The sequence below is a fragment of the Charadrius vociferus genome, unplaced genomic scaffold, assembly GCF_000708025.1.
Source record: "Charadrius vociferus isolate BGI_N301 unplaced genomic scaffold, ASM70802v2 scaffold259, whole genome shotgun sequence".
NCBI lineage: Eukaryota > Metazoa > Chordata > Aves > Charadriiformes > Charadriidae > Charadrius > Charadrius vociferus.
Window position 1 is genome coordinate 5,994,422 of NW_009661368.1, and position 9,971 is coordinate 6,004,392.

Consider the following 9,971-nt stretch of genomic DNA (forward strand, 5'->3'; position numbering starts at 1 on the left):
CCCGCCCTGCGCTCCTTCTCCTCCGTCCCCATCTTTGGCTGCGAAGGGTTTGGGGAAGGGGGGGACCGGGGTTGGTTTTGTGGGTTTGGGAGGTATTTCTTGTTCCCCCTGTGGGAAGTGGCTGAATTGAAGATGAGTCTAGAAAGAAATGCTAATCAGTGTCTGGGGCTTCCCGACTGCACAGCGATGGAGCGGTAAACAAAGGAGCAGTCCCAGGGTGCACATTTCCCTTCTGCCACCCCCCACCCCCACTTTTTTTTTGTTTTTAATTTGAGCCAGAAATGGCCACGTCTGACCCACCGTTTGGCAGAAGGATGCCCATAGCTGAAGGCATTGCTGCATAGGGAGCGCCGATGACTTCCCCTTGTTTAGAGGATTGCAAAGGGAGGGTCAACATAAATTGCTGTGTTACTGCAACTCCCTTCCCGCTGGGACTTGCCACGGTCCCACCAGGCTCTTCTGCAGGCCTGGGCTCAGGCTTGGGTGCTCGTTCCCTTGGGGCCGCTGGTTTTTCTGTTTGCATGGTTTTCATCATGACTAGGGCCTCTCTCAGACCCGGCAAGAGGATATTTTTGGGCCTTTTGTGGGTTTTTCTCTCCCCTTCCTTTTGCTGCTATGCTATTCTCAGATAAGGTGTTGGGATGTGCTTTCTGGTCCTCAGCCATTTTGTACATTGAGGCCTTCCAGGGAGGTGTTGGCGAGTCCGGTCGGTGAAACGTTGGCTGGGTGGAAGGGGGAGCTTTGCCGTGCGCTGCAGCGGGTTGGGGTCTTCGCAGGGAGCTCGTGTGTGTCGTCCCCACCCCACCCTGGGAAATGGGAGAAGAGAAGAGGGAGCATCTGCAGAGCTGGGTTGTGGCTGTAATGAGGAGTGTGAAGTCCAGCGCTGGGACTCCTGAGCATCCTCCATGCTCAGGGTCATCCTCTGGAGTTGTAGATGGTTTGTGTCGCAGAAATCCTCCAGAATCGTGTGGAGGGGCTGAGTGTTCGCGTTGCAAGGCGGGTGCTTGCTGAGGATGGGGGGATGTTGTGTGCAACGTGCGCTGCATGCTGTTAAATGCAGGTGACACACCAGCCTGGGGACACTGGGGTGACAATGACAGAGGTGGAAGGGGCTGAAAGCCAAATGTCAAGGGTAGCCCTGACTGTGAGGGCTTTATGAGCATCTCTGACTTCTTCAGCTGCTCTGTCTTAACTTCTGACCCATTTGCTCTCCGCGGTGGCATTTGCTTGGGCAGCCAGTGATCCTCACGGGACAGGAGAGGGGACATCCCAAAGGGACCTCCTACCGGGGGAATGCCCCGTCCCCGGTGCCAGGCTGGGGTGGCCCTTGGCTCTCACCAGGGAGCCGCATCCCCCCAGGTGCCTCCCCCTCCCTCAGCCCAAACAGCTGCATTTTTCCGGGGCTCGTGACTCCGCTCGTACCTGCCGGGACACCACGCCGAGCCGTGCTCTCCCATTAGGAACCGCTGGCCCGGGATGTGCTGGGAGCTGGGTGGCCTCACCGGATCACCTTGGGGCAGATGCCCGAGCAGGAGGGAGATGTAACCACTGCAAACCCATCCTCTGACCCCTCCGCTCACACACCCGTCAGGAAATGGAGGCTGAATTCAGGGCTGAGGTGGTAATTGCGCCAATGTCTGTGAAGCATCGGTGATATAATTAATTTTTTTACAGTCGATCGAGAAGTTATATGGAATCCAGTCTTCTGAACTACACATAGCATAGGTTTAGCCCTCGTGGTTTGCTAATGTATTGTTTACCATATCCTTCAGCTCTTTAAATATTGTACAAAGTCACCAGGATAAGCCCAGGCACCAGTTATCGCCCTACGCTGCCCGGGTGAGCCTGGTACAGCCCGTGGCAGATCTGTGTGTGTTTGAACGGGGCAGGGAGAGGGTTTCCTGCGGTTCTGTGACTAGAAGTCTGTAATCCAGACAGACAGGGCAGATGAAAAGCTTAGTGGCTGCTTATTCAAAGATATGGGAGGATGAAGAGACTGGCTCAAGGTCATAAAGTTTGTATGGGGGAGCGGGAGCCACCCCCGGTGTCCCCATGGCTGGTGCAGTGCCCTACCCGCGTTATTGGGGTCACACCGTCTCCTCCGCCCCCAACCCCCGTTTTATACCACAGCCTTGAGCACAAAAACACCTTTAGCCTTCATACTGCAGGAGTGGGAATCCCGAGGGAGACTGTGGATGGGAGAGCCCCATCCTGCCACCGTTTCGGGCTGTGCACCGCTCAGCCCCTCCATCCCGGATCCCATCTACCGGCATCTCTATTTCTCTGCTCCCGCTACTCACAGGGGCTTTCTTGCGTGAAGATTTAGGACCTGTTTCCAGTGTGAGTGAGTCTGTGACCATGCAAGGTCGGAGTTTAGCTTGTAGACACACTTATAGACCCCACTGCATTTTTAGGTGTGGGGTTGCTGCGCTGCCCGGGCAGCCTCCCTGCGCCCAGACGCCAGGACACAAGCTGTAGAGACTCTTCCAGCATGGACATGTTTTAATAAATAAGAGAGGTTCCTCTGTGTAAGTACCGGTGACAAATGCCTGTCTGCAGAGGGCCGTCTCCCAGGCTGGTATTGCACCAGGTGACTGGTGCGCCGCCTTGAGATGCCCGTGCAAGTTGCATTTATTTCCAGTGCTGCATCCTAGATCCGATCCGTCTGATTCCTTTCCCCACCTCTTCTTCCAGTCAGCGCTCATTCCCTTTTGCACCATTTCATGCATAAGAAACCAGGGAAATTCAGAGCAGCTCCCATCCCCAGCCCCAAACTCCTTAGTGTGGTCCTATCTCAGATGTTGCCTCGGTAAAAGCCCCGTTACCTCTGTGAGCAAAAGCGCTATTTTATATTGCTGTGTTGTGATTCATTTTTATACTTACTAACTCTTCCTACACTGACACAACTGGGTGACCTGCTCGAGGTGGCTGGGTGTGCCTACAGATTATATATAATATATATACATTTTGCGCAGCCCCATGGACAGCTGAGCCTGATGGGTCCCACTTTTCAGCATGGCCGGAGGTGGACTCTGCCTTCCAGAGGTCTGAGCCTCCCCTGTCTCTCACCTTCTCCCAGGATTTCTCTCAGCATCTTTCTTTTCTATTCCCCCTCCTCCCTCCACCCCCTTTTTTTTTTTTTTTCTTTTTTTTTTTTCCCTTTTGGCAGAGCCGCGGCGGTGCAGCACATGGCCTCATTCTGTTCAAGGTTGAGCTGAAACTGGAAAAGTTGAGCTGTGCCTAAATAGCAGGCCAGGCTTTTTGAGGGATGTGCTCTCCGCACAGGGAGGCATTTGGCTTCCAAAATGCTGCCGTTTTCTTTCTTTTAATAATTGAAATATTTTGGTTTTTCTTCTAGTCCTTTTACCGTGCTTGCTGTAACCTGCCCTGTGCTCAGTGGTGCTGAGTTTGAAGGGCTGTGATCCTCGAAAGTGCTTTTTTGTCCCTGCCTGCCATCTTATTTCAGGAGGGATTGCTGTCTTCTGTGCCAGGTACTTGCAGGGGGCACCCCTGGAGCCCGATGCATCTGGAGGGACGTTTGCGGATCCCTCGGGTGAGCAGCTCCTGTTCGGCCCCTGACCTGAAGTGCGTGTGGGATATTTGGATTTGGGGCAGTAGCAAGAAAACAGCCTGTGTTCCCAGACTTTTAAAGCTGTGTGCCCAGGGCCACTGTAATTCTTACATTTCCTACTTTGAATTTACAACCTTAATGCGTCTTTTTAACTGCGTTAAAAATAGTTTGGGTGCATTTTTTATCCGCATACTGTGCACCGTACATTCAGTTAATTAAGCAAGTGCAGGGACTTAAATTATAATAAGGAAGAACATTTCCTCCCCATCTAATTCTATTAAAATTTCCTTGTGCCATCCCCATCCCATTTGTTCTTCCCTTTTAACCCAGCCAGAAGCCACCTCTCTCTCCAGCAAGTCTCCCCTCTGCCCTGCCCGCATCCTGGCATGGCCACGGCTGGCGCGGTGGGAGGATGGAGAGTTGATGCAATTGCTGCCCTGAAGGTCCAGCCTTCCTTGGTGCAGAGGTGGCCTCTTCTGTGACTCCTTCCCCTCCTCAGGGACTGATGAAAACACGGTTGTTTCATACAGATCCATTCCCAGATAATCCTTTGCATCAGCTTGGACGGCTCTGGGAACCCCCAGCCGTTTTTGTGCTGCCTGGGCTGGGTTTTTAGGCAGCTCTCACATTTTGTTTTGTTCTCCACTTAAACTTTTTTATACTTGATTTTACGGCGTTTGCTAATCAGGGGTAAATTTCCTTTGACAGTCTCGTTTATCCATCCCCAAGCACTGAGGGGTGGTGGTTCATGGCAAGCGCTCACCCACAGACAGCGATATTGCTGGGAGGTACGATGCCATCAAACTCAGCCCATCCACCAGTGACATGCAGGGATCTCTTGGGTTCTCCTCCCCCCCTCCTAGTTGAGTCTGTGGGATGAAGGTGCCGATACAGGTCTCCCATAAGCGCTGAGTGGAATGGACCTGCTGAGCTTTGACCTCTGGCGCCGATTCCCTCAGCCGTGCGGTTGTGTCTGTCCTGGGGACCAGGGAGACCTCCACGATGTGATGCCTCACGAGCTCCTCTCCAGCTGCTTAGTCAGAGCTTGGTGGGAGCAACCCGATTTCAGTCGCTTTAATGTGTCACGTTCCAGTCGTCACATTCGCCCCACGCTGACATTAAGGAAGTGGAAAAACAAGCCCATCCTCTGGATGACCTCCTTTCTTTCCAGATGAGCCTTCCTATGGCTCAATTTGTCATAAGAGGGAATAACCCAAAAAGCAAGCCCCAACTCCCACACTAGAGGGAAGATGGGTATTGCTTAAAGAGATGCAGTTAGTAAAAATCAGTTTTTTTGGGGTTTTGGTGGTTTTGGTGGGGGTTTTTTTGCATTTTTTTTTTTTTTTTCCGCAGAGGCAGGGGACATCAGCAGGGCGAGACACTGATTTGTTTGGCGGGGCAGGGCGAGCAGGGTAGAGGGTTTGCCTGTCAGTTGGGCATCAGTGGGGTTTACCAGGATAAAAAAAAAACACCATAAATTTGGTATTTGGCATCTGGGATTTAAGCAGCAAACACTTAGCCCCGCATAATCCTTTCTAAGGTAGCCGAAACGCTTAGCTGGTTTCTCAATTGGTTCTTGAGGGACAGATTCCTCTGTAAATTGTGGTGGCAGGGAGATGTGCCAGTCCCTTTTTCTGCTATGTAATCTCTCCTGGAGAGAAGATACGGGAGAGCTGAGAAAGATGGAGGGCGGTTCCTACAAAGGATTAAACCGTGTCTACGCTGCGCTTCCCAGGCAGACATGAGCCTGTCTGTGCTGGTGTGAAATGTCCCCAGTTCCCAATGCATCAACGAGAGAGGAGGTCTCCGGCACCGAGATACACATTGCTGCGGAGTAACACAACAGCTTTTAGCTCCCGCCGGCCAAAAAAAGAACCACGTTTCAAAACCGGATTATTGTGGTGGTCTGAACTGAGTTTCATCAATGTATTTAGACAGGAGCTGTGTTGCAAGGGGGTTTGACAAATGAGCGCACGCCGGCAAAACCAGGTAGTGCAGAAGGACACTGGGCAGGGTGGTTTCACTGGTGCAGCTGGGTCCTTCACCACCATATGTTTAAATAGCTCCTAGTCGGGTCACAAGCCCAAACCACTTGGGCTACTCTGGCACTCACCTATGGCGAAAGATGGCCCCACCGGGACTCCAGGAGTGGGTATTTCAGTGTGGTCCCTCGGTGGATGTGCCCGCCCACCCAGGTTAAAAGAAAAAAGTTGTTTTTCTCCAGTAAGAACAAGTTGTGTGATACTTGATCGTGCTTGATCAGCTCACTGAAGCCGCGGGTGACCTCAGCTGCCCACGCAGTCCTCCTGGCCTTATCCTGGGTAAGGATGACACTTACTCCTATGACACTTACTCCTCCTATGACACTTACATTGAGGGTGTTTTTTGGGGGGGCTGTCATGTGCATTTATTCTAAAGCACTGAATTAATTACGGTTAGTGTTGTTTGCTGGGGAGTATCTCACGCCGCTCGCTGTCTGGGACGGCGAGAGCTGCTTTATTACAGCCTTGGGGCATCTTGACTGTCTAACTGCCAATAAAAGAGGGAAACTGGAGCATTCCTCCAGATCTCTCTCTGATCTGTCTTTGGTATCACTCCAGCCTCTTAACATGCTTTTTTGATGTGTGGAAAGCTCTGGTGTCAGTAAGCATCCATTTTTTTTGAGTGGCTTGGATGGCAAAGGGCAGCCTTTTCCAAGGCATGGGGAGCAGAAAACCTGCAAGATCTTCCTGCCTCTCGCTCTTGCTGCTGTAGGGAGGTGATTTAAAGCTACACCAGGGTCACTGGGACTGCTGGGTGCAGCAGCAGCCTCGTCTGTGTGAGCCCTGTGACTGAGCAGTCGCTTGATTTGTTTCGGTACGTACAATGCCCAGACACTGCAGGTGGAGCGGACGTTCAGCTCAAGTTCGGTGATGCTCAGATACCTGCTGGGTTCCTCGCAAGAATCCCACAGGAGCCTCAGTGCAGATCGCAGGAGGGCAGTTCTGCCTTCTGGAAGTGCCCTTTTCTCTCTGTTGATGGCAGAGGGAACCTACGTTCCCTGGGTGGAAGCTGGGTGGGATTAGCCCGGACAACCAGGAGAGAAGGCAGAGACTGGCACAACTTCACACTGAAGACTGGAGTGAGTTGAGGCATCTCCCACCTCCTGCCACAGCCTGTAGGAAAGGTGAAGCTCAGAGCCAGAACTCCCTTGTGGACACCCTTGACCATGTAATGTCAAGGTGAGAGATGGGGCTGATCCGCATTATGACCGGGATCCGAGATCCGTGTTTACTCGGCAATGTTTGAGAAGCAGTTTTGAGAAAAGAACCTTTATAGCAAACCCTGATCAACTCATGGACCTGCAACCCAAGACCCAGGGGAAATCAGGAGATAATCAAGCCTTATTAATACTGATTAATGTTCGTAAGCAGCTACAGTTGTGTTTAGGCTCTCGGAGGAGAGTGCCCAGTGGTCAGTATTCATTCAGAGATCCTCCTTTTTTAATCCTCCCCCAGGGGGGTGGGACAGGGTGAAGATACCAGAGGACAGCCGAAGTCAGAGGGGACAACTGCCCCTGCTTGGGTTAGGAGGTGACCACTCTCCATCTGAGGATCCGGACAGTCCATCGTGGCTGGCATTTGGTCTCTTTAGGACAAGATTGAAAGAGGCAGAGATTTTGCCTTCCGGAGGGTCTTTCCCAGGGATTCACAAATGCTTCATTTGTAAACAAACCCTGATCTGCCTCCTGGAAGTCCTTCTTCCTCGTTTAGAGCTCTGCCAGCCCGGGGAGGTGACAGTGTCAAAGCAAAGGACGGCTGGGGCGACGGCTGAGCCGCTGTCGCACGCTGCAACGGGTGAGCGCAGCAGGAGAGGCAATCCTAACGCAGCTTCCACAGACAGGCTGTCACTCTCTATAAAGTTGTTATGATGCCCGGGAAAAAAAAAAAAAAGAAAGCGAGCAGAAATCCTGACTCAAAGGTGACTCAGGTACACCTCTTCTCCATCTCGTGTGAATGCAGTAGCTCGTGGCTGGGGACCTGCTGTGTTGTTGCCACTTTGGTTTGATATGGTTGGAAAAACTAATGTGCGGCGGAAAAGAAAAAGAAAAACTTCACTCAAATAATAGTTGAAATGAATACCGAGGGGAAAACAGTAGTCCATTAATATTACAGCGGTGAGCAAGCACCCCTAACGGAAATAGAAGTCTACAAGCTTCTGTCCTGTACATGAAGCCAAAAAGAGCCAGTCCCTGCTGTAAGGACTTACTGTATTGAGTAGACAAGACAGCTGAAAGGCGTAACGTAGTTGTCGGGGAACGGCTGGTAAATGTTATCTTTGCTCCACTTTTCTTTTTAATGGTATTTGCGCGGCTTCTTACTTGCTTTTGAATTGGTGACTTGGTTTCTGTTTGTGCTCCTTGGGTTTGCACAAGAAAGTGGGGTTGGTTTTGGCCAGAGCAGACTGCCAGAGGCATGGGCCAGTTTGTCTTAGAGGGAAATCCCGTAGTCTGAGGAGCTCAGCAGAGTTAACTTTGGGCTGGGAGAATGAAGGCGCATCTTCCCCGGGACACGGATCCCCCGTACTGGGGCAGTTTGCTGTCCCCTTGCTGTTCGTTACAAATGCAGCGCGTAGAGGGCTGTGAATTGGGCTTATCAGCTTTCTCACTGTTCGAGTGTTATATGGTGGCAGCAAAATGACAGCACTGGGAGACTTTTCCTCCTGCATGTTTATGGGCTTTCGCACAACTCAGAGTCTCAAAGTGGCCATTAATTGAGTTTATGCTTGCTCGGAGGTTCGTTACCCGATCTGAAGAATGTAATAAGGGATGTAAGAGCACTCCGTCTTTCACTCAAGAGGAGAGCAAAGGAGTTCAATATAAATATCTGTCTATTACAGCTGGACAAACAGGGAGTGAAGCTGTGGTGCTCCTGCCACTTCAAGCCACAGAGTGGTTAAGCCCGAGCGCCTCCAGAAGGGGCGGTGAAAACCAAAACCTCTCCCCAATAAGACGGACTGCTGGCTGCTCTTGAAGCAGGCAGGCTGCACGAAGGGCTGAGGCTGCTGTGGCCATTGCTTCAGTGTTGGACGTCAGTTTAATTCTATGGTTATTCGTCCTTCCTCTGTGCCTGGCAAAGCTGGAAACACCATGTCTTGTCCAGTTAACCTCTCGCTGGGCGTTCCTCCAAGTCCTCTAGGGTTTATTAGCACTGATTTGTGCTTCAAGGACTAGTGAGATTCCTGAGTCATCTCCTTAGGCAGGGAGCTATTTATTCCAGTGTGTGTGTTACACTCCCTGGGAGTGGGTGTCTCTCTTCCGCTTTTGGATCCTGCCCTGACTCTATATAAAGACTCCAGGCTTGAATGAGCAGCAAAGCCAACCCTCAAACTGGCTCCATCGTTGGGAAGATTCGTGCTGCTGATCCCGTCTCTCCTGGCTGAAGGAGCGTGGCTGTTTGGAGCATGGGTAGGAGTTTGCATGGGACTTCTGTCCAGCTCGGGGTGGCGTAGCTGCTGGGACGGCGTACTGCGTGTCCACATCCAGGAGCAAGTCTTGCTCTACAGAGGCTCATGGCCAAGGGGGAAGTGTGATTTGTGCCTCCTCTTCTCCCCTGGGCTTGATTTGCTGATGCTGTTGGGTTTTCGGTCGGTGGGATTTTTCTTAATTAGAAGAGACAAGGTGTTTCTGAGTGGCTCCATCTCTGTTGGTATCACAGCAGGGACTGGAGGTGCCATGGGCAAATGCAGACGGGCTCCTCTGAGACATCGCTAGTGCAGGAGCTGCCGGGTTTGGAGGAATTTTGGAACGCATTACCCAGGGCAGTGGTGGAGTCCCCATCCCTGGAGGTATTTAAGGGTCATGTAGATACAGTGCTCAGGGACATGGTTTAGCGGTGGGCTTGGCAGTGTTAGGCTAATGATTGGACTAAATGGTCTTACAGGTCTTTTCCAATCTAGGAGATGCTGTGATTCTGTGAATTTCACTGTGTCTTATCTCCTGGGATGGCCTTTTTCAGACGTATCCCGTGTTTGTTTTGGTGGCCTTGCAGAAAGCTGCCTCGCCGCGTGTGGGTTTGGGAGTTTGGGGGTGCGAGGAGAGTCCCTCACGTAGCAGCTCTCCGGGGAGCTGTAGAGAAGCCGGCGTGCTAATGGCAATGTTCATCCAAAATCTGACTTCACACCCAATTAAGCATCACCCTGAGCCAGAGGGACAAGTCCTCATGTCGTTATGTCTTGAACTAAATTGCTGGCGCTTCATGAGGGCTCTGTCTCCATAGCCTGAGGGACCGATGCATTTAATCCGCATCAGCACTAAAGAAACTTTGTTAACGTGACCTCGTGGTTTGGTCCTTCTGGCTACTGGATGCACATCGCTGTGGTTGCCTTTTTCTTAGTTATGGCTATTTCTATAAACAGGGAA

The 9,971-nt window shown here is 51.6% G+C and overlaps 1 protein-coding gene across 1 annotated transcript in view; it reads left to right on the forward strand.

Moving 5' to 3' along the window:
- KCNQ2 (potassium voltage-gated channel, KQT-like subfamily, member 2) overlaps positions 1 to 9,971 on the forward strand; it is a 77,982-nt gene that overhangs the window by 9,309 nt on the left and 58,702 nt on the right.